General features: G+C 40.5%; 1 protein-coding gene and 1 long non-coding RNA gene across 2 annotated transcripts in view; one reads left to right on the top strand and one right to left on the bottom strand.

Annotated features, from left to right (window-relative positions):
* The first annotated feature begins 8,040 nt into the window (after positions 1–8,040).
* LOC121713366 (NLR family CARD domain-containing protein 3-like) overlaps positions 8,041–20,489 on the top strand; it is a 59,913-nt gene continuing 47,464 nt past the window's right edge. Inside the window, exon 1 of the mRNA XM_042097925.1 lies at positions 8,041–8,076. The gene's annotated coding sequence lies outside the window, so the exon portion shown is untranslated. The remainder of the gene's footprint in view (positions 8,077–20,489) is intronic.
* Positions 10,020–10,584, bottom strand: LOC121713684. The gene is made up of 3 exons (XR_006032913.1): positions 10,502–10,584; positions 10,196–10,269; positions 10,020–10,051 (listed from the first exon to the last, which is right to left on the bottom strand). It is a non-coding gene; the product is annotated as an uncharacterized LOC121713684 (long non-coding RNA).

Genomic DNA, 20,489 nt, shown 5'->3' with positions numbered 1-20,489 from the left:
CACAAGATAACATAACCCCATACATGTCATGTAGATGAAATTATCTCTGAGTATGTTTGATTCTAAGTGTGAGCGTGTGTTACTTCTCACCTGATAATTGGAGATCTTCCATGCTTCGGAAGACATCACTGAGTAACAGCTCAGACTCACTTCTGGGGTCTATGTCTAGGTTTTGTCCTGTCCTTGATTGACAGACTGACATCCAGCTTCCAGACTCATGAATTCTTCATTTTGCCTCTTTAATATCCAAAGACCAGATCCATAGTTGTTCGACAACTCCTTCATTCCTGCATTTTTGTGCATCGTTGAAATGGCAAATTTGCTGAGCCTTTCAAACAGTGCCGCCTTCGCACCCCCATATTGAAGAATGCAGTTTATGTAGTGAGCGAAAGCTGACAGACGGGGTTCTCTACCTCTCAATGCAATTGCAGCAGCAGCACAGGTGACTGGACGTGAGTTGTTTGTGATGGTTGAAAACACAGACAAGAGGAGTGGTGAGAGACGCTCGAGTTCTGCCTCAAGGCTGGTCAATGAGAAAGAACTCAAATCTTCTGGTGAAGACCTCCACAACATGAAATTCTGGCTGGGGTTGCAGAGTGTTTTGCATTCACTTGCAATAAATGTAAGGACGATGTCTTTCACTTCCTGTAAAAGCTCCTTATGCTCCATGATTATTAATTTGGCTGCCGCTTTCCATTTTTTGTTGTTTATGTGTTTCACGATCAAAACATCCTCAGCCTCACACACCTTTTGTTTGGTGATGACCTGAAAGAAGTCAAAGACGTAATGTGAAAATTATGTATTGTGGTAATAATCCACAATGTTAAGTAACACAATCGACGGGTACATTGACAACTCTGTTGACAAGTTTGTTACTAGGTCTATTAAGTGTAGAGTAGCTTTGCAGCATACCATTACTTATTACTTTTACAGTCAAGATCTAAATAAGCTATCAAAGTTCTCAAGCTATTTCAGTGAGCAACACATGACAAACAATTGCTAAAATCAAAGCCATTGATAGATGTATAGACACGAGGACGGCAACAACTTTGGTTAGAGCATATGAAAACAGGGCTAGTGCAAGTAGACCATGTGTCATCAACTGATGTTGCTCCCGGAGTATCTACGTAGTGGGAAATATGCCTGTAATGAAAACCAGGCTGTTCTACATGGTCACTGGATGTTAAAACATATGTAACACTAAAGCTAACATACCTTGGTGATACTGCGTCGAATATTAGCTCTTCCAGGACTCACAGGGCTATTGCGGAACTTTTTCAAGGCCCTGGGTGTCTTCGACAGAGTAGGCTCACGGTCTCGTTTATTTGAACGACCTTCTACTGCGGAGGCCTCCTCGTTCTTTTCATCCTCCACCCATCTCCAGTACACCCGCAAGTCACGTTCAAGTCTCGATAAAATGGTGAGACATGGCTGACACATTCTTTTCGACTTTGCCGGTGTTTGAACTACCGCCACTCCAACATGCAGTAGTCCCTTGGCAATAGTTTGGGGTTTCTTCAGTTTTTCGAAGATGTTTGATGAATTTATTAGCACGCCCGTAATTCTCATGTTCTTTTGGCAAAAACAACAATAGTCGTTGCGTTCCATTATCATAACATTTGTTGGGTTACAGGAATCTCTTCATCAAACTTTTCCACAACACATACACGGAACACTCTTTTCCGTCGCTCTGACTACGTCACCTTCTTCGTTACTCTGATTGGTTGTAGCGCTATCCTATTGCGTGCAGAGGGAGTTTGAAAGACAAACGTTTATCCCACCCCTCCGATTGAGCCCCGTCTATGGAGAGTTTCCAGACCCTACATCTTGATGTGGGTCTGGTTCGCCAGGCTATCTCTCTTCAGTTAACTGCACCAAGTTTTATGTGTATGATTAACCTGACATTCTCTGGGGGTATACCACGTTTCGTAGAATTTCATCCATGGGGGGGGGGGGGGGGGGGGGGGTCACATTTAGTGACTGTACACTCATTGGCCTGTAGACGGTAGTGCACAAATATACACACGCACACACGCACAGGCACACACATACTATCGGTATTGGCAATTAGAACGGCCGATACATAATTACAAATTCAGTAGGATTAAAGGAAAACCAATTATTCATCATTATTTGGCTGCATTTCTAGCCTGGAAAATCGAGACCCTGCTAATCTAGAAAGATTAAGGGTCTGGCAAAGAACAATGTAATGGCCCAACTCGAGGGATAACACTAGACCATGTTTACTCTGAATGATTTCGGACTTCGACGCAATCGGATAACACTACTACCAATGTGTACTGTCCTCCAACGTTGCAGCGCTGTCTTCATCAGTTTAGCTGGTTCCCCGGAATGTTGGGGTAAAAGTAACGTGCATCATTGCTCTTTGCCAGAGTGTCTCGCAGAGACAATTCCATTGTGCTCTCGCGAGAACTCTGGATTTCCAGGGTACTGCATTTCCAGTATTGGCGTCGTTCCAGTCGTTTGTCCACCAGATGGCACATCGTTGCAGTGAGGCGTAATTTTGTTGGAAGTTAATCTAAAGTGGGTTGGAAAGACGATAGACGCTTCCTACAAGGAAATCACTTTAGTTTACCGCAGAGAACGTCTAATAAGGGTAGGATGATTTTCACATGAAATGTAATTCCCATTTCTTCTTGAAGCCGAAATAAATCTGAGAATGTTTATCAGACATGCTTGGTTTTTACTGCAGGTACGTTAATCTTATACAAGTTACGTATAGGCCTATCAATAGCCTACGACCTAGGTAAAATAATGTTAGGTCTACCGTTAGCATTGGTTGAGTGATGGAGGCCAATTTGAATAGGATATTGGTGTATTTGTAGAAAACCATAAATGCGGTTACCAAGCAAATTGATATCAGCGCTGTAATTATATCTTTCAACTGTCTCATTATTTTCTGACACTAGCCTACAGGAGCTAAGTGAGTTAGCCACAACGCGTTCGCTAACGGGATGGTTTTCTAATGGAAAATATAGGCCTACCTGAAAGAACCTGTCTATGAAGCATCCTAAACAGGCTGGGACATTTCTGCTTGCTAAATAGGTTTTTCTGCTGTTGATTCGCTCCTAGTCCTTGGTGGCCCTGTCAGTACTTTGTAAAGTGTTGCATTAAGACTACAAAAAGTCTCAAAAAGCATCTGAACTGACGTTCATTCCCAAAAAACGCTAATTCAATCCTCTATTTTCAAAAGTGTTTCAAGTAACGTTAAGAAAGGGCATGGCTCAAAGTAAAGTAACTAGGGCTGAGACGACGTAATTGACTAGACTACATAAATTCATCAAAGTGAATCATTTGTGTCAACTCGTCACAATGTAGATTTATTAACACACCCGTGATCTACATCAGTGTTTCTCAAAGTGTGGTCCGGGGACCACTGGTGGTCCGCAAGATAGCCCAAGTGGTCCGCGAGCAGACGTGGTAAAATATAATATAGATGAGTTGTTTGCAATATTGAACCAACTTGTATGTAGGCTAAATCCAAACAGTTCTGCAACACTGTCTATTTAAGATATGCTAGTTTAAATATGACTCCTCTGACACAATAAGCAAAGTGCAAAGACAATAAGCAAGGTGGTTCAGTGAGTAGGCCTATTGTGTAGGCTAATATACTATTGAAGTAGGTCTGATCTTTTTTTTTTTTAGCTAGGTGGTCCGTGCGCTTCTTTTTTATTGGTTAAGTGGTCCTTCGTCTGAAAAAGTTTGAGAAACACTGATCTACATCTCCATTTAAACCAAATGTTTTAGAGCGCACTTTGAGAGACGTATCCAGGGCAGGGCTGTATCTGTTGCACGTGCTACAAAAATCATTCTGTGCGATGGATGATTTACCAACTTTACGTCTGATACAGTTTTGCCTATAGCTATCCGTGAGACTGAGACGCTTATTTGTTTGTTTGAAGTGCGTGTTTAGGGTAGCCTGGGTTTTCCCATGCTGCCTTACCCGCGCAATTTTATTCACGCTGCTAGGCATCTCAATGAGATGAGGTCTGACGTTAGCCAGGCTATGTTTAGGGTGTGAGAGGTGAATGACTGAGCTTTGATTCCAGCTTGGTAGTTGTGGTCTATGCGATTAAAAAGCATGTTTGTGTGTGTGTGAAGTATCCAAACAATGATAACACTTTCATTATGACTGCTTTAGCCACAGACCTTCAGCTAGGCTACTGTACAGTGGGTCCCATTTAGAAGTGGCCACTTCAGTGTTTCCCCTAGAAATTTTTCCAGCAGCGGTGCTGTTGATCGTAGGAACCCCCCCCCAAAAAAAAAAAAAAAATGACTCCTTAAATGGTGACTTCTGGTGGATTTTTTCAGATTGAGTGTTACAAATTATGACATAACCATCAACACAAGCATTTACATTTACATTACATTAGTAATTAGCCACTGTACAACTGTACACTGTAGGCCACTGTACAAACTATTACTATTTAGAATTATTTATGATACATGATGCATTCAAAAATAATTGATGTCCTATTTTTTTTTATTAACTTTTGCACAGCACTGTATAAACTATATAGACGTCTCTTTCATGTCATTACACTGTATTGGTGCTATGCAAGTCGAATTGAGTGCCTGTCACTTTAAGGCTGTGACGGCCCGTGGGGCTTGCTTGATTCTCACGGTTTTAAGCTAATTTAGTAGCGTTGTTGTGCATGGTGCATAAGAATATGTGGATGAAATGAATTATGTTTTCCATGTCATTTGGTAAAATAAATGCTCAAAAAGCTTTGGTGAGCTCTACAGGAATTACAAACTATCTCCAGATGTAAATGGTTGCGTATCATATTACTCAAATTCAATTAAACCCACCAATAGGCTAGCTAGACCTTAGTTTCACAGCCTAGGTATTTTAGCAACACAGGGCTTGAAAGCATTGCCTGTATCACAAACAAAAACGAAGCAATGCGTGGAATTTATCTGGGAATAGGCTACTGAAGGTAGGGACGAGCTACCTCGCTGGCGTGTTTAATTTGGTTCCTTGGTTAACATAATGTAGGCTACGTTTTTTTGCACAAAATTGCATCTGCTAATAAACTTAAACATAAACACAAACAAGCATGATCTCCTGTGGAATCCCTGACTGCGCCTTCAACGTTAGCCTACTATTATTTGTTGACATCAAACCTGAACGAACGGCAGCTGTTCCTGAAGTTCACTTGCGTGTTTTTTTTGTTTTTTTTTTAATTAGGCAACTTTTTATGCAGTGGCGCTTGAATTCCAAGAGCGGCGCTGTGCCGCTGATGAATACATTGTAGGGGAAACACTGCACTTCATTTGCGCTTTCTGTGATTCACGCAGCTGGTTGAAATGTATTACAACTTTTCGCCAAGAGGTGGCAGTCTGCTTGATACTGTAATCCAGATGTTTTCAACCAGTGGTCCGAGGACATTGCTGGTGGTCCCTGACCATGGATTCAGTAGTTGCAATGTGGAAATCAGTATTTTTCCCACAAACGATAACGGATGCAGCTCTCAACTTGGCCCGTTAAAATGTGAACAGTCTATCGACGCATTTCATGAAGGCCCTTTTGGACATGTCAGTTATTTGTACCACTGGTTAGATGTAAAACTGCATTTCGTTTTAGACTATTGGTATTTAATTTGTGCATTGACAATAAAGTTGAATATCATAACTAAAGATGATGAAAATCTTGCAGAAGAAGAAACATTCACAAAAATCCATGACATGACCTCTTTTCTTGATAGCTGTTGAAAACTGCATGGGAATGACGGGGATTGTTTTGTAAATAAATAAATAAATACATAAATAAATGTAAAATTGATACCTTCTGCTTTCCCCAAATACAATGTAGCCTACAGGTGTACATGACCTTTCATCAGTCCAGTTGCAATGGATGAACTGTGATGAGCTGCCCTATTTGTGATTGTTTAGTGATTTTAAAGGTTTTATAACTTTGATAAACATTTTTTGGCTAGTGCTACAAATCTATTCACCTTTGCAGCGCCAGTAGGCTACTTGCTGTGCGGCCCGCACACACACACACACAAGGGGCATGCAAAACAAGCATACACAAAAGTTTCAAGAGTGGGGGATGGAGTGGAAGATGGATACAAATTGATTTATGTTTGCGGAACGGATGTACAGGACTGAGCAGCGATCATATTTTGTACCGCTATGCTAATCCTAATAATTATTTTAGCCACAAGCACTTCGCGATGGAGCATACAGTGTGTAAAAATTGCATTTGGGGCTTTCTGCTATATGAGAGTTATCACTGTACTATTATTACCAGTTATTATCATGGGAAATATAATGTTCAGATATGCAACAAATTATTATAATGGCATTGCATAACAACCATTTTTCTTTCCAACTTGCTGAGGCCCCACTGGCACCCCCTCGCGGACCCCACTTTGAAAACCACTGCCGTAGTTAACGTTTCAGAAGACATGCCACAGCTAGAGTATGGCAGACAGAGCGACCTCACTTATGCAAAGACTATTTTTGAGTCACATCGTTGAAAATCTCATATGATGATGCATCTTTCTACAAAATGGTTTGTCTTCTATAGCGTTAAGCAATTCAATAGGCTAAACATATAGCCTTACATAGGCGTATGTCATTTCGATCAGCTACAGACAACGAGTGGCAGACAGAGCGTGATACTTAGGCCCATCGTTGCAAATTTCAAATGATAATGCATCATTCCACAAAATGGTTTGTCTTCAGTATCAGGAAGTTATTCAATAACTTTAACAATAACATAGCCTTAACTCAAAACAGCTGTTAGGCTGTGTAGAAATGTCACAGGCAGCCATGCCTGGGGCAGCTGTGGCCCACTGGTTAGCACTCCGGACCTGTAACTGGAGGGTTGCCGGATCGAGCCCCGACCAGTGGGAACAGCTGAAGTGCCCTTGAGCAAGGCACCTAACCCCTCACTGCTCCCCGAGTGCCGCTGTTGTAGCAGGCAGCTCACTACGCCGGGATTAGTGTGTGCTTCACCTCACTGTGTGTTCACTGTGTACTGAGTGTGTTTAACTAATTCACGGATTGGGATAAATGCAGAGACCAAATTTCCCCTCACGGGATCAAAAGAGTATACTATACTATACTACTACTATGCCTAAATTCTGCTTAGGCCTACTGCACATGAATAGTTATAGGTTCATATTTTATAATATAATATTCAGTATTCATTATTTAATGCTTAGCTGGAATGATGTTTTCTCTATCATCCTATTTTGAAAGCAACACCAAAGCACTTTTCCTATGTCGCTCTGTCCTATTTGTTTATCCAGCACCGGCTTTGGAAATAACGATGTCCAGAGACAAGGAAGAGTATATTGCATGATTTTACGAAAGTAAGATGTATTGCGACATCAGAAGCAAGTCAAATTTGTAGTATCTTATGTCTCATTCTCATTCGAACTACAGATCCGCTACACGATCTGGCAAACTTGCATAGCCTTTGGTTATAGCCGATAGAGGGGTCGCAAAGCGAATGCAGAAATGCCGTTCACCCTGTTACGAGTTGATGAACCACTGAAACGATTTTGGAAACATTATTTTAAGGTACAAAAACTCTTTGGTGTTGCTTTAAAGCAGGCATACCTGCGGGCGTGTAATTGGACTACGGGTTTTCTACAGGAATGGCATGTTTGAATGGGCACTGCACTAGTGCTAAAGATTCATTTCACATGCTATATAATGAAGAAATAATTTCTTCTAAAATCGTTGGTCAGTCTCCCGTACATGGGTTAAGCCTAACTGGTCAGCTTTGTTTCAGGTGTCCACCATGTCATATTGCCTGACACCCCTCCTGTCTACTCTGGAGGATTTGACATCGAAAGAGCTGAAGAAATTCAGACTGTACCTGAGTGAGGGGACACTGGAGGGCTTCGCTCGCATGCCGAGAGGGAAGCTGCAGGATGGTGATGCCACGCACATTGCCAGTCAGATGACCAAGATGTATGGCAGTGAAAACTCAGTGAAGATCACACTTCATATTCTGAGAGAAATCAAACACAACGAGCTTGCTGCGAGACTACAGGGAGAATGGGAGAGGACACAGACAGTACAGGGTCAACTGAGGTGACAAAATTCTCAAATCTTGATTAGCCTATATTTACCATTTTTTGGTGAAAACCTGCAAACCACATACATCTTGTTTCTATCAGCGTACAAAGCACTCACAGCTCTAGAGTAAGCCTAAACTTATAGCAAAGTTCTACTTAATTGCACAATGTGTTTAGGCCAAAACATTTGTTTTCTTCCATTCAATTAGCCTATCATTTTATCTACCTTGATGCTATTTTTTCTTTATTTGTATTTTTTCCTGGTGCTGAATTATAACACCAAAACATGCATGAAGTTGCATCATTCAACTAACAACATCAAACTAATGACTTTCCCAAAACAGTCGGACCAACATAGTAGGCTACTTTGTAAATTTGAACCATGATAGTTTCCTTCCAAACTAGTAGCAGAGTCCGTCTACGGAGAGCCTGGCCACTCCGTATTAAGTCCCATTTTACCGAATTTTGGTTGCAGTTCCACCAAAGTTCCACTGGGGGCGATCGCCATGAGTGCAAAATGAATGGGAGTCAATGGAGCTAGACGGCTAAATGTGTCTCAGTAACAGTGGTGGACATTACTTGAGTACATTTACTCAATCACTGTACTTAAGTCGCTTTTTCATGTATCTGTACTTTACTTGAGTATTTCAATTTTGTTAAACTTTTTACTTTTACTCCAGTACATTTCGAGGCCAAATATCTTACATTTCACTCCACTACATTTTGTGACAGCTGAAGTACAGCTGAAGTTCCTTTTGGAAAAAAGACTGTACAAATACATGTGTACATGTATATTTTCTATTAAGCGAGCTAGGCTTTAAATAATGGTGTTGCCTAACCTATGTTATTGTCATATGCACTATTTACTGTACCTTGTTGACCCCTTTTCACAATATTGATGTTACCATAACTAGCCTCTTGACGCCATCAAGCAAATGATAGACAATGATAGACAATCTGACACTATCAAACACAAAAGGGAACATCTTGATTTGGTCCGAAAGTGTAAAGCATTCAACAAAGAAAAATGTGGTTACTTTGAAGTATCTAAGATAAGATATCACATTAGTTTGTTTTTAGTTATTTCTACATACAACAAGTATTAGCTGATTTTGTCCTTGAATGGAGGAGAAAGGCTCAATAAATGACTATGTCTGTGCCGAATCATTTCAACAATGCAACTGTATTAGGCATAATACATTTCAGGACTTTTACTTTTGATACTTAAGTACATTTGAAGGCACAGGTCTAGAATGAGTCATATTGACGTCAATGTATTGATATCAATATGACATCAAACATTGATGTCAAAATTCGGTCACAAAACAGGTCTAGAATGAAAGTCATATTGACGTAATTTTTTTGTTTTGACTCTGAAGAAGACGCATGGGCGTCGAAACGTTAGTCAGTTTGCACAAATAAAAACACGTTAAAGCATTGAGTGCTCCGGTCCTGCTCCTTGGCTCCTGTTAGACCTTGGATCTCCCTTTTTGTAAATTTTTTGGCATCAATATGACAAACATTGATGTCAAAATGATGCCAAAATTATATCAAAAACTTTAGTGACAACAAATAAGTAACAATTATTTGTATTTCTGTATAAACATCACAAATGTCACAATACAAAATTGAGTCTTCTGTCAATGATTCAAGGATTTGTCACATACAGACATACCAGTGGGCATTTTAATGTCAATTCAACATCAATATGACATCAAACATTGACGTCAAAAAACAGGTCTAGAATGAAAGTTGTATTGACGTCAATGTATTGACATCAATATGACATCAAACATTGATGTCAAAATTAAGCCAAAATTATATCAACAACAAATCAGTAACAATTATTTTTATTTCTGTATATACATCACAAATGTCACAATACAAAATTGAGTCTTTTGTCAATTATTCAAGGATTTGTCACATACCATTGGCCTTGTTTGTGCTATGGGCAAGAGGCCGAGGAGTCAGAGTGGAGGAGGGCGCGTCGGCTATAAATGAAAAAAATGGAACATTAAGCCAATATGCAGGGCATAGCTAACGTAAAGGCAGGGCCTGGTTATGGCAAGACAGAACAACAGACGTCATTGCTGCGCTACAAAAATTTGCTAGGCTCATTAGCATGCATCGCCTACCTTGATGAACATGGGTAGCCTATTAGTCAAATGTCGGGTGAAATAATGCAGGATTCCAGGGAGCTTTCGTCACACTGCAGGGAGAATGGGCCATACGGCACAGCACAATCAGCCAACATCCTTAAAACCCACCGTAAAGCTAAAACACTATGCATCATCCCCCCCTTACCGTCACTAACCAAGCAGCCCAAGGTTCGTTTGTTAATTAGCAAGGAAACAAAGATAGCTCAAACCAATGGACTACGATACTGCAGTTCAAGGTGAAACACCACTGCATACGTTGGTCTAGTATAAAAGTCCACCTACTGATGCCCAGCGTGAGACAAGCAAAAACGTTCCTGTCCTCCAGAGAAGTAGCCTACTGCCGGCGACGGCAACTTGCATTCTGCGAGCCTCCCTATATTTGAGAAGCCCCTCCAGGGGTACTGGCTATATTTCCGTGCCCATTGGTTTCGTGTCATGCCCACAGGTGGGCACAATTAGTGTGCGCCTAATGAGTAGGCGTGCTCACATTTGGTTATTGTCCGTGGTTCACATTAACTGTAGGCTATCACCGCCAGTGCATTGTAAACGTTTTTTCTAACTTGTGTGCCGTCGCCACATTTGATTCTTACGTTTTGCCTGCATGGATGCGCGATTAAGTGCGCATCTAAATAATATGCAAGAAGCCTATATACGGCAATATCTGGCATTACTACTAGCATATGAATACATTATTTATGTTGAAAGACGTGAAAGAAATGAATGACACAGGCTTGCACAATTTCATCATTTAAAATAAAAGTTTCACTTTCGCTGCAATAATATTCTATATGGAAAAGTTCCCTTTGAGTCTGATCGGCTCCAAAAATGTATGGGATTTCCTTAGCCTGTGCTACACCTTTCCAACAAGTTTTGTGAAAATTGTACCGGTAGCTTTTGCAATATTGTTGATAGCCCTACCTCAACGCAATAGGAAGCTTTTGATCGCACACGCCACTAACAAAAAATGGAAAACCATCAGGACAAACCACTCGGGAGTGTAGGCTACTCTGGAACAATCACTAGGTCACTAATTTGTGCGTTATTTACGTTTGATTACATTTCAGATGGTGGTGCGTGTTGGTTTCCTTTCCTTCTATGTCCGTATATTGGGGGTGACGTTTCGGTCATACAGTGGGCATTACTTTAAAATCGCCAGTTCAGTCGCGCATTACGCGACCTGAAGCTGCGTGAAACTTTAGTACCGCTTTCAGCCACTGCGTCGCTCTGCCACTGTACATTGCTCTGTCAGTAGTCTGCCTGCCGCCCCTTCTGAGCAGGAGGCTACCTTTAAACATAATTGTTGTTTGCAAGAGGAATCCCAGCCTACGAATTCAATAACGAAATAAATCATGCATAATTAAAAATTACCTCGATTTAGGCTACTTGGGTATGGCATAAGGCTTGGCTACACAGTGGTAACGAAAATCAAAATCTGCTTTTGATAGCCTACCGGTGCCGCTCACAACGTTGTCAATCGCAAACACGAATTTATTCTAACGTCTCTCTACGGAACTACCTGCTCAATTTGCGGAGGACGAAGAGAAATCACCTTTTTGATAATTGAGCCAGTAGAGAAATAACTGTTCAGAACTAATCTGTAGCCTAGGGTAGGCTTCTGCAGAAAACAATGTTGTTGGCAAAATAATACTATCTAGCAACGTTTTAAACATGTTACGCAGTAGAGGCTTAGGCAACTATGACCCACGTTTTGGTTTCGTAAATTAATTTGTCCTACTTCTTGACTGCAATGTAGTCAATTGACTGCTTGACAGGTTATTTTTATTTTTCTGTACAATAAACAAATACATCTGTTTTATGCCACAAAATTACGCACTTGGCCAGCCTATAGAACAGGCACATTTTGGAGAGAAAAGAGAATGTACGCACGCAAGAATCTGTAGGCTATTTGTGACGGTTACCAGCAAACAATGTTTAATGCATTAACTCAAGACGTCAAACGTTTTCTAAACAATAAAAACAGAAAGGAAGCAGCAAATGTAGAAGAGTCATTTCCAGTGGAAGAACAAAATGCTGAATGAAGCCCAAAGCTATGAAGGCATATCTGGCAAGTTGTTATTTTATGAAGACGTAAATGGTTGCGCTATAGGCCTAGTCAAGTTTGCAAGGAGACATAACGCGTGAGCATGCCACACTATCCAGGGACACGCTCACACAGATGTGGTAGAGGGGGCAGGAGGATTACTGTTAGCGCAGGCTTTATATAAAATTCTTCAACAGAAGCCTTATTAAATAAAGGCCTGCCTCAAATGCAGGCTTGCCCAAAATAAAGGCCTGTGGTTTGCGCAGCCTACAGTAAATAGGCTAAATAACATTTTTTTGATTTTTTACGAGCAAGATGTTTTTGGTGCCCTACGCGCACTGCATATTCTTAAATAACAATGAAATATCATCAGTAATATTCGACCATTATTTTGTGTAAATGGGCTATGCGTTAGACACCATATCAATGCGTTAGACACCATATAAAGCCTTTTATCTTACCACTAGGAGTACTCCTAAATAACAATAAAATATTTTAGCTAGGAGTTTCTCTTATTAAGTTATTCACAAAGCCTTTCAGACCTACTCTTAGTAAGGAAAAATGACAACTCCTAAACTAAGAGTGAGTCTTCGTTGCTATGGATGACGTCATTACTCATGCACGAGCTTGACTGAAGTGACCACCTTGATTGACTGATGATTGTAACGCGGGAATGATTCCAAACACCTCCCTTAGGCCTACGATGATGAGTGACAGGTGACAGGTCTGAGAATGTGTGCGCTACACAAGGACGGAAGATGATGAATAACTGAATAAAAAGGCCTAGTCTAAATGAATCAAGAGTAAGGCAAAACAAATAGCCTAGTAGTCTAATGAAACACATGGATTGATGCAGTATCTTTGTAACATTATTAAATTAATCTGTCACTATGCCTATGCCTACGTTTGCAAAGAGGAGAACATTTTAATTTGATTCACAATAACGTTTTTAATTTACGTGTTGACAGTGAGTAGCCTAGTTTTGGTTGTTGTTGGTGGTGTTATTGCATGTTAGTTATGCCAACAATGCAAAATTGCTTCCTCGCGATTGGAAGCTCCTGTAGCCGCATAGGATTTCAAAACATTGCGATGTGAAATGCCACAAAGCGGTTTGTGAATAGTGAGTTAGGAGTCCTCTCGACTTCTTTTAAGCTGTCCCAGAGGTGGGAAGGTGCGATTTGTTGGGGTCAGGGCCTGATTAACAATTCATAGACCCCTGGGCACAAATGTCTGATGCCCCCCCCTGCCCCCCAGCCAAGGTGAATCGGGCGGTCAGTTATATCGTGAAGATTTTTCTCTAAGGCACGAGCGCATCTGTGAGGCTAAGCCTCACCAAGTAGCCTGTTTGTTTACAACTAACATTACATTTAATTAAACTGCTTATAGGCTAATAGTTTTCAATTTTTTTTATTTAGGAATTAGGAAATGTTCTCAAAGTAGCCTTATGGCTGAAAGCTGCTTGGGATCCTCCCCCTGTCAAGCAATAGCCTAACCATACAAACCATACAAGTGCGCGGCCTGCTCACTCATTGTTTCAAAATTTCGGCTTTGTCGGAACTGGCCATTGTAGGCTACGTAAAAATAAACTTCCAAAACTAACAAAAAATATTTATCTTCTTTCAGTTAATTCAAAAATTTCCAAAAAGTTAAAAACAGATGATGTGATGCGCGTCATTGACATAATGCGCATATAATATAGCCTAGATATTCCAATATATTCGAATACATGTGTTTATTTTAGAGGGAAAATTCAAAAGTCATTTTTGAGTCATTTTGACAGCCCTTGTCCACTGTAGGCTACACCAATCGGCTATTAACACCTTCCACCTAACCCCGGTGAGTGGGGGTCGCTATAATGCGTGTGAAATAGCACCATTGAGTAGCCTATGCGAAATAGCCTTAAAATCGTTCCAGCGCCACTCTCTTGACAGGCTATGGACAACAGGCTGGTTGAAACATTAGCAAAGTATGCATATGTTGCACAGAATTTACAATTAAATTGAGCTTTTGCGCATGGTAGGACTAGGCAGGCACGTTGCTAGGAGCTCAACACATTGGAGACTTAAGCCCAGACATGAAATGTCCTATGTAAGAGGGGATTCAGGGGTTTCTCCCCCGAGAAATGTTTAAAAGTTGGTCACTTAACTCCTAGGCCTACCCAAAATAGACAGGATGTGGACAGGAAGGAAATGAAAGACTGTGTTGACAAGATCAACGAATTACTGCGTACAACACGCAAGACTTCCCAATCCCAAGGATTCTCTCTGCTCTACATTTAAGAGCCTTTAGCCTTATGGACATTTTATTATTGTCAATACTTTATTATTGCCATTTATTGACATTTGTACTTTTGCATTGTTTATTGACACTTTTGTTGTTGGCTACTTTTGTAAATAATGCAACCTTAACGAAACCAAACTCTGGGATTTATTTGAACGTTTATTTTTAAGTGTTTCAGTTGATTTGATGTCAGATTTACATGATTCAGACGTCCCTACCAAGGCAGGCTACTTGTTGTTGGGTTTAATATTTTTCCCGAAAATTAGATGAATCAGATCCTGGGAAATTAAGTTTTTTTTTTTTTTTTTTTTTTTTTTGCTTCCTAAGCCCAAGTAATGTATCCATAGCCTATTATTCAAATATGTGTTTCAAAACTGACTTTTTTTATATTATTTTATAATCATTAGTAAAACAAAAGCAAACAGTTTCTGTCTATGAACACAGTTTGTAATGATCAATTCTGAGCTGCATGCTGCTGCAGCTCTAATTATGAAAAGCCAGGTGGATTGTATGTGACTTGTCTGTTCTGAAAATAGTACAGTACGCTGTGTTTGGAAATAGGGTCCCGCTGGATTTTCATGTAAAAATTGATTTTTTGCATATTTTCCTAATATAGAGTCTAAGGATTAAGGACTAAGTCTAAGATTTTTTTTGTCTTCAAATTTTCACGATCCATCTTTAGTGTTTTTATCTGTATGTTTTAAAATAAGTGATTATATGTAGTCTGAAAAGTGATTTTCACATTTTCTTCTAATTTTTTGACAATTAATTCCACTTTTTGCACACAAAACCCCCAGATAATGTAGAAAGGTTGTTGGTTCTAAAACAATATCCATAGTTTTCAAATTTGAGTGTCTGAAAAGTGTAAAAACACCTCCACCCTTGTTGCCTATGTCAAAAACGATCTTTGTTTTTCTTGATGCTTTCCTTGACCTGCCATGTCATTTTATTGTCTACCTTAAGAGAAATTTGTCTTGGAAATAATCTATAATAGTATACAGGCAACACAGTACACCACTAGGTGTCATAGGAATGGGTAGTTGAGTAACAGTAGGCAAAATTAACAAACCAAAGAATATAAGGTACAAACAAACAGGCAAACCACGGATGGCCCTCTCAGCCTGAATTAATACAAAAAACAAATAAATAACTCAAGGGAAAACATTGCTCAGACACTAAACCATGTGCATTTGCTCTCTTTAAAAGCAACGGGTTATCCACAGCCAACAGGCCGGGCGTGCGAGAGAAGCAATGAAGTCTTAGAATTAAGAATAAAGCCATGTTCTTCCAACAACAACTACCACAAGCATCCATGCTCCAAACAATTCAAATGACTGGCATTGTTCTCCCAGAGAGGAAGCTACATATATGATCACCACCCACGGGTGGGCGTGTGTTCCAGCGCTGTAGGTCTGCCTTTCCACATACACACCTGGCTTTAAAGTTCACCGTCCTGGTAGCATACCTATCTACTGCCAAGGCCTGAAGGGGACGGGGAGAATATTTACTTCTGCTACACTGGCAGAGAACTCATGTGAAACAGACTGTGGGAGGTGGAAAGGGTTTGAATGCTGTCCGGCAGTATTATGAGTGGAACGTCTTAAGGGGGCCCTCTTCCACATACGGCCTGATCTTATAGTGTGTGCCAATTCCATCCAGACACTCCACAATTTCATACTTGGTAGACACCCATGTATCCTGGATTTTGTGGCGACCATGAAAATGGTTCTTGCAAAAGAGTTTACATGTACATTACACTTAGCAGACACTTCTTGACCAAAGTCACTTACATACTGTATGTCAGCTATATTACAAGGGATCAAATTGTCCCCGGAGCAACTTGGGGTTAAGTGCCTTGCTCAAGGGCATAACAGTGAAAGCCGGGAATTTAACCGACAACTTTCAGGCTACTGCACGCTAGCCCAGCTCTTTAACCACTACACTACCACTGCCCACTAGAAAAAGACTAGAGTGCCAGGTGGTAATATGGGTACGGTGTCAGGACCGCACACTACATTTATTGAGTTAAAAACATAACGCAACGCTTCGAAACGTTACGTTATGGTTTTAACTCAATAAATTTAGTTCTTCTGGGAGATTGCAGATCAGGCCTGATGAAGACCTTGGTGGGTCGAAACGTTGCATTATGTTTTTAACTCAATACATTTAGTTCCTAGGGAGATTGCAGTGTGCAGTGTGATAAGCCTTTTTGTCCTGCACCTGGCCTCAGTGAGGTGGGATGTGCATACAACCACTTTGAAGAGGACTACAGTGTCAGGACCACCATGCCTACGATATGCAGCAGCCTCTTTTAAGTGTCTCCTAGCACTAGCATAGACAGAAGTCAGGTACTCTTGATGTTGCACCACCCAATCAGTCGGGAGACTGTCCCTGTGGTCACCTCCAGTATTTCCAAGTAGGTGGTCGACTGGTAACTGTGGCCTCTGACCGAACATCAGCTCGTATGGGCAGTGTTGTGTGGACTGGTACACGGTGGTATTATAGGCGAACAGGAGCTGAGGGAGCAACTGGGGCCATTTACGCTTCTTTTCAGGGGGTAAGGTCCTGAGCAAGTCATGAAGTGTCCTGTTGAAATGTTCGCATTGACCGTTCCCCTCTGGATGATAAGTGGTGGTTCTAGTCTTTGTTATGCTGTAGGTAACACACAGGTGCTTCAACAGCTCCCCCTCAAAGCTGCGCCCCTGATCAGAGTGGATTCTCTTTGGCACGCCATACACATAGAACCATCTCTCAGTTAGAATCTATGGTGGAAGCTCTCTGATCAGGCGTGGGAAAGGCCTGGGTAAACTTTGAGAAAACATTTGTGACTACCAGAACATTCTCTTGTCCTGTGCTAGCCCAATCCAAGAGAGTAAAGTCAATGGAGATTATCTACAAAGGCATAGTAGCTAACAGATTTCCCAAGAAGGTTCTGGCTTGGGTTGTCTTGCTTTAGCAACCACACAGTGCTCACACTCAGAACACCACTTTTGCACCTCATGCCACATCTGGGGCCAGTACTTAAATTTTCTAAGCCATTCTTTTAAGGCTCTGAATCCAGAAAAAGTTCTGAAGGCAAACCTGAACATGACTACATTCAATGTTAACTATCCAATATTCAGATGTCTGTAACTGAAATGTATGCAAATTAGTGCATAATTAATGAGATACTGTTAAATTACATCCATAAACATACATTTTCAGAAAACTATTACTTACCGGTAATAAGAATATCAAGGAGTTACATTTTTTACCCTATTCACCTGTTCTGTGTTGCCTAGGAGGCCAGTTTTAGGCCGCAAATGCTAATTAGCAGGTTTAAAACTAAAAAATCAGCTAAGTAAATATGATATTCAGAATCAGCACCCAAAAATTAGGCAAAATACCCTCTTTACCAGTGTTTTCTCACATTTGACCCCCAAGTGATAGTAGTCCCAGTCTTAATTATGCATTATATAAATGATGATGTCATCTAAGTGTGAAAATGGATCGTGAAAATTTGAAGACAAACAAAATCTTGTTCCTTAGACTCTATACTAGCAAAATATGCAAAAAAATAAATTTTTACAAGAAAATCCAGCGGGATTACACAAGACACCGTACTAAAACCTATTGAGCCATTTTAAATCAATGAGCTGCAGCGTCGCACGTTCGTAGACTGTGTGGTCCTCCTCCGTCTACTGACTAGTCAGGGGGCCTATGTGGTTTCTGTGGGATTGAAATGTTAATTTTTGGAGAGTGGTTGGACTGTCTTTAGAGGTCATTGAACATGGAAAAAAATGATGTCTCCATTTTTTTTACCTGTTTTAACCCTATTTTTGTGAAATTTTATATTTCACTATAATTAACACCATAAATATTGCATAAATCACTGGCTATGTTGAATAAAGTTCACAAAACAGTTATTTTATTATTTTCAACAGTATGATTGTATGTCAAACAATTAGAGATAAGATCAATAACCAATCAGTTTCACCAAATACACAAACTCCATTGCTGAAAGATAGCAAAATCACTGAATCACAGATGAGACCTCAAACAACCTTTAATTCATTTACATATACACAACATATTAGATCTCACCTCCACAATGTCACCTCCACAACTAGCCTACTAAACCCTATTTGTACTCACCTTCTTAAGACTGGTCTCCCCTTCCTGGATAATGTTTTGCTCTAGATTATAAATAATTCAATCAGGGCATGTACCGCAGTCGTTTAAGACATCTGTTATTAAGCTCTCCCTCAAAAAACCTAGCCTTGTATCTATACTGGTCCTCCTGGACCTCAGCGCTGCCTTTGACAGCATAGACCATGACATACTACATCAAAGACTCAGCACTCGCTTGGTTTAGATCATACCTTCCTAACCGTCAACAATTTGTACAGGTCCATAATAAACCATCTACCCAGATTATGGTAAAATATAAGAGTGCCTCAAGGCTCAGTACTGGGGCCCTTGTTGTTTAGCAGATGATGCATAACTATACCTCTCCATAAAACCTGATGAGTTAACCAAACTTGACACATGTATAAGAGCTATAAAGACATGGATGACGAATAATTTCCTGCTTTTGAACTCAGATAAAACAGAAGTCATGGTTTTAGGTTAAAAAAGATGAGGGATATCCTATCCACATCACAGGCTACATATAGTGATCTTCCACTGACCTCATCCACAAGTGTTAAAAACCTGGGAGTTATAATTGACCAGGACCTAGCACTAAGTAATCACATAAAACAGATCAGCAAAACTTAATTTTACCATTTAAGGAACATTTCAAAGATAAGGAAGTCCTTCTCCTTACCAGATGCCAAGAAATTAATGTTTTGTCATCTCAAGGATAGACTATTGCAATGCTATTATGCTGGCTGTAATAATACCTGTCTAAAGAGCTAACAGTTTATTCAAAATGCAGCTGCTCACACACACAAAAAATATGAACATATTTTCCCCATCCTAGCATCTTTACACTGGCTACCTAATAAAAGTCATTGACTTCAAAATATTACTTATAGTTCTTGGTTGGTTGCCTGCATTGAAAGAGGACACCTCATGAAGACGCTCTTTTGTCTGCTTCTGACAGAAGAAGCACTTATCTATGCTGGAAGCAGCTGCTGTTGAACAAGTGTACAAAGTCCCTCTAGATGGACTTGATGCAGTTGCAGGTGTTGCTGCAGGTTCAGAAGATGGTCTACCACGTCTTTTCTGAAGCACTGAGTCCTGCCTGCTTCACATGATTTCTAGTAACGAATCTTGGCATGCTGCAGATGCTTACTGTTACAGGTGGATTTGTAGCAGTTCCTGTGCCAAACTGCTTTGTTCTCTTGTAAGATAACTGCACTGTAACAATGTAATCGTTGGCTGATCTGTGATCCCCATCCCTATACTCTCTCATGGACAAAAACAAGAAATCTGGCATATGTCTCTAGTGATGGTTCATTCACCAGTCCACACATATCTGCCACTGGATACATAGCCCAAAATCTGTTTCTTTTAGAATATGTGTGCCATCACCTGACTAACAGAAAGACACACCTCAGAATATAACCTAACTAGACTGTGCCACCATGGACTATGAAAATGTGCTTGCTCAAATGTAGAAGGCTAGAAGGTCACTAATATCACCAACCATGAAGAACAGAGCATTATGTGCTTCAGGTTATTCGATATTCTAAATTCTATCACTGCCAGCTATCAGCCAACTGTCAATGGTAGTCAGGGATGGATTACTGCATGGGCCTACCGGGCCCAAGCCCAGGGGAGACAAGGAGTCAGGGGGCCCAAGCCATTGCATGGAATCATTGCCTCAATATCAACACATCATATCAACATGTAGGCTATGAATCTGATTGAATTAAAGTATTGGCCATCCCCAAAATGCACCAGAATATAGGAAATCACATCAAATACATTTTTAAAAATGTCCCCCGCAACAATTAGTGGGTG

Source organism: Alosa sapidissima, chromosome 7, assembly GCF_018492685.1.
Source record: "Alosa sapidissima isolate fAloSap1 chromosome 7, fAloSap1.pri, whole genome shotgun sequence".
In the NCBI taxonomy this organism is placed as follows: Eukaryota; Metazoa; Chordata; class Actinopteri; order Clupeiformes; family Clupeidae; genus Alosa; species Alosa sapidissima.
The sequence above is the reverse complement of the archived record's forward strand: the minus strand, read 5'-3'. Positions and strand labels throughout refer to the sequence as shown.